The sequence below is a fragment of the Sceloporus undulatus genome, chromosome 5 (genome assembly GCF_019175285.1).
Source record: "Sceloporus undulatus isolate JIND9_A2432 ecotype Alabama chromosome 5, SceUnd_v1.1, whole genome shotgun sequence".
In the NCBI taxonomy this organism is placed as follows: Eukaryota; Metazoa; Chordata; class Lepidosauria; order Squamata; family Phrynosomatidae; genus Sceloporus; species Sceloporus undulatus.
The window spans coordinates 42,018,502-42,022,956 of NC_056526.1; the positions used below are offsets into that span (position 1 = coordinate 42,018,502).

Sequence of the window (4,455 nt, forward strand, 5' to 3'; positions counted from 1 at the left end):
TGACCCGGAGAGGCCCTTCCCTCTGCCCTTCCTCCACTCTCTCAGGCTGAGTTGAGTGGGAAGAACAGGAGAAGAAAGATGCTGGAGATGCTCTCTAGGATCGTGTGTCAAGAAGAATACTGCAAAATAAGCCAAAGCAGGCCAACCCTCTTTAGAGGAGACCATGAAGACCATCCGCTCCATGCAGGAACCCTCCATCAAAGCACCCTCTGACAGATGGCCCTCCAGCTCGCTTAAAGGCCTCCAAGGAGGAGACTCCGCTGTTGAATGGCTTGGAGGCCATCCCTTTGGGACTCCTTCCTCAGGGACCAGGATGGCCCATCCTGGCTCTCCTGCCATCAGCAACTGAAAGCATTCTTGGCCCATCAGGCTGTTAGGAACTGAACAGATGGGCTTTTCATGGATGCTCTGTCATTTTACGCTTCTAGAGTCGTTAGTTTTAATGTTTTTAATATTTAGCTCTATAACTTTTAATTGTGTTTCACATCATTATATTTAACTTTTGTGTAGTTTGTGAACGTGTGTGACAGGTTCCTGTGGGGATCTGTGCTTCTGCTCCTGCAGTGTTCCGGGCTGGTGAGAGAGGGGCTGGCCATGTCCATCATGCTCTGCTCTGCTCCAACCTCTCTCACTTGGACCCCTGACTAGTTTTTATGGTGGGTTCAGGTCATGGCATGAGACTATGAAGCAGTAACAATGTTCTAAGTCTATGCCAGCAGCCTATATGTTTGTATTTAGTGAGTTGATATTAAGACAAACGCTTCAAACAAATCATGAGTTCTTCCTCAAATTTCATGAGAACAAATCAGAAGCTGCCATTCCCAGAGGATACAATAAACCAACCGACTGCAAGTGGAAGTGGTGGAGCAGCACCCACCAGCTGGTCTTCATTCATGACAGGCCGGGATTTCCTTGACCTGTAACTTGTCATGTGTGTGAGTGCTTCTTGTGGGTGAATTTGAATGTTGCAATAAGACATCTTAGGCTCACATGTTCCTCTTCACATTATTAATAGTGTGGCCTTGTGTCTTAATTATAATTTGTTTAAACAAGCTACATTCATAACACATATCTGAAATTGAATTGTTTTAACCTATCATTAGGATGAACAGTTTTTCTAGATGAAAGATCAAACGTGTTAAACCCCTAACCCCTCCTCCATGCGGAAAAAGTGTTCAGTGTTACTGATTGCACTGAAGAAAGGAATCTCTGAACACAATAATCGCTGTGGATTGTTTCTAGGAGACCATGATTTATTGTAATAGTGGAAACAGGTTGTTATAGTCTAGGGTAAGCAAGGAGTAAGAACTCCATTATTCAGAGCATGTAAAGTTTATCAGGCGGAGTGGGGATTTATAATAATGAATTCAGGATGAGAGAGAATGGAACCAAAACAGGGCTACTGGAGAGTAATGAAAGGAAGAACTAGTATGCTGTTAAACCATTAAAAAAATCTAGAAAGAGATGATCCCCTCCACAAAAAGCTGTGAGGCTAAGCATGCCCAGTTACCTCAGACTATGTGTAGCCAATTGGAAAAAGAAAAACCGAATGGTGAGGGAAGGGAAGGACCTGTTAGTTGAAAGCATGGTTGGCTAACTGCCATCCATAACAGGCGAACTACATTGCAACATTTTCTTCCAGGTCTACATTCAGATTGTCATTTGGAACTTGCAGTAAGATACTGTTCTGTCCAACTAGACCACTGACTGTCTTGTTTTTGCATTGGCATAAGTGCATATCATCTTGGAAGCATTGTAGAAATCCTTAGTAAAAAATGCTGCTGGACATTGTTAAGTAATGTGAAGAATCCAGTTTTAATGGTAATTATTTTTCTCTGTAGGTGGCTTCTTTCAACCATTTTCTCCCAGTTTTATGTGGGTACACGGGAGATGAGAATTTTGATCCTGGGATTGAGATGGAGCAGGAAAAACAACCATTCTCTACAGTTACAAGTTGGTGAAGTTGGTGACTACCATTCCTAGTAAGTGTTTGAAAATGAATGTATAGATTAGCAGGTAATGCAATCATCTGTTTCTGTTTATTCATTCATTATTTAATGTGTGTATGTCACAAGCTAGACGACCATTGAAATTCAGTTGAAAACTGATGTACGTAATTGATATAACTTTGAGAATATTTTATTGGAATGCTTTGAAGCATTCATTAGGGAAAACTATTGAAAAATAGATGACTGAAACAACTATTAGTTCCTTTCCTGAGAGGAAAACAGATTCTTGCAATAGTAAAAAATATTAATATAATACAGTAAATAATAGCGGGTTTTATTATATACCGCCCAATCACTGGGAATCCGAGCGGTTCTCGCCCAATTTTTTCCACTCCTTCACTACCTTTTAAACAACTTTAGTTTGTTTTATGAATCTGAGTGCAAGTCAGACTCTTCCAAATATAGAATACAGGTTGGGTATCCTTCATCTGAAATCCGTGGGACCAGAAGTGTTTTGGATTTTGTGGATATTGCATATACAAAATGAGAGATGGGACCAAAGTCTAAATACAAAATCCGTTTGTTTCATATACACATTATATCATGGCTGAAAGTAATTTTAAATCATTTGTGCATGAAACAAAGTTTGTGTACATTGAACCATCAGAAAGCAAAGGTATCACTGATCTCAGCCTCCCATGGGAAAAAAAGGATTTTGGACCATTTCATATTTTTGTATAAGAGATGTCAGCTTGTAATTAGTCTGTCAGTAGATAAGAAATAAACTGCATCATTATATTGCGTATTGGGATTGCAACAACATATTCTGGACTTCAGAGTTTTTAACATAGCCTGATAAAGTTGATTTTCTTCTCCAGCAATTGGTTTCAACGTTGAGACAGTAACATACAAGAATCTGAAGTTTCAAGTCTGGGACTTGGGAGGGCAACAAGCATCAGGTTATAGCATATCTGATAACATCTGGGCATGCCAACTGGCTGTGAAACACAGGGCATGATTTTTGAAGTATTTAACTGAATTCTGGGGGTTTCTAAACAGATAAAAATAGCTTTTTTTTGTTTCATTGCTTTTAAAAGCTACATAAGATTGAGACAGATTGAACATAGTGCATTCTATTGTTAGTGTAAATAAAACAAATATTAAAAGGTTCTGAAAAGTGTCAGAATTGAAAAAATAATGTATTGATGATTACTTATATTTATTACAATTAAGGGACAATAAGTGCTCATTAATCTGTGACTTGAAAGGACCGTGACTGGCCCTAGCTGAGATTATATTCTGCCAAAGATTGCATAATAATCAAAAAATAAATTATATTTTAAAGGAACATATGTCTAGCAATTTAGTTTGATGCTGAAAGAAAATGGAAAATGGAAGACATAAATAGAACAGAAATTTCACCAACTTCACTTTTTCAATATAGTGTTAATCTACATACATTTAGGTGACTTTTCTTTCAAGGGTCAAGCACACACATAGGCTTAAATTCTATTGGATTATGTGTGTGTTGGACACCATTCAGCAATTGATTTCATGGTCTACTGTAGTTTAGACAAGCCAACAGGGTTCCAGGGATAGAAAGTGATAGTTTCTTATTAGCAGGCATTTTAAACACTATAATATTGTTATATCCAGGCCATATTGGAGATGTTACTATTCTAATACGGATGCAGTCACTATGTAGTGGACACAGCTGTGACGAGACAGAATTGGAATTTCAAAGTCTGAGCTTGTTGCCATGTTGGAGGTAGGAAATGAGAGGTTACACATATGACAGTTCCAGTTATAAGACAGGTCCAAGCTGGATTTCTCTGCTTCTGCCAGAACTTTCTTCCCCTCCTGCAGTTCTACATGCATCCTTTGAGAACAACTGTTGATTTGTCAGGAGCAGTATGATCCGTGTAACTCCTTATGGATCCTGGCCATGCCTTAAGATTAGTAAAACAATTACGAGTATCTAATATTAATTTATTTTTATTATATTATTGTCCTTTTCCTTCCTTCCCTCCCTCTTCCCTCCTCGTCTCCTTCTCTGCTTACCTCCTAAGATCCGGCTTCTCCTCCGCGGCGGCTTCTCCTTCTTCGGGCTGAAGAAATCCAAGATTGCCAAGGAGAGGCCTGGACCGACAACCACGCCTCTCGCGCGCGGCTTGGACTCCTTCAGCCTGAAGGGAGTCTGAGAACTCCCTTTGGGCTGAAGGAAACTAAGCCTCGCCGAGAAGAGGCTAGGCCGCCCCAAGGGAGTCCTTGGATTCCCTGGGGGCGGAGGCACGCTGAGGAGAGGTGCGGCCCGTCGGCCCAGGCCTCTTCACGGCAAGGCTTCATTTCCTCAGCCTGAAGGGAGTGCCAGGATCCCTTCGGGCTAAAGGACTCCAGGACACACCGAGGAAAGGTCTGGGCACTTGGCCCAGGCCTCTTCTCAGAGGCTTGGTTTTCCTCAGTCCCCAGGAGTCTGCAGACTCCTTCAGGCTGAGGAAAACCCGCC

At 41.0% G+C, this 4,455-nt stretch overlaps 1 long non-coding RNA gene across 1 annotated transcript; it reads left to right on the plus strand.

Annotated features, from left to right (window-relative positions):
* The first annotated feature begins 1,851 nt into the window (after positions 1-1,851).
* On the plus strand, positions 1,852-3,661 carry LOC121932119. The gene is made up of 3 exons (XR_006104270.1): positions 1,852-1,982; positions 2,828-2,908; positions 3,606-3,661. It is a non-coding gene; the product is annotated as an uncharacterized LOC121932119 (long non-coding RNA).
* The last annotated feature ends 794 nt before the right edge of the window (positions 3,662-4,455 follow it).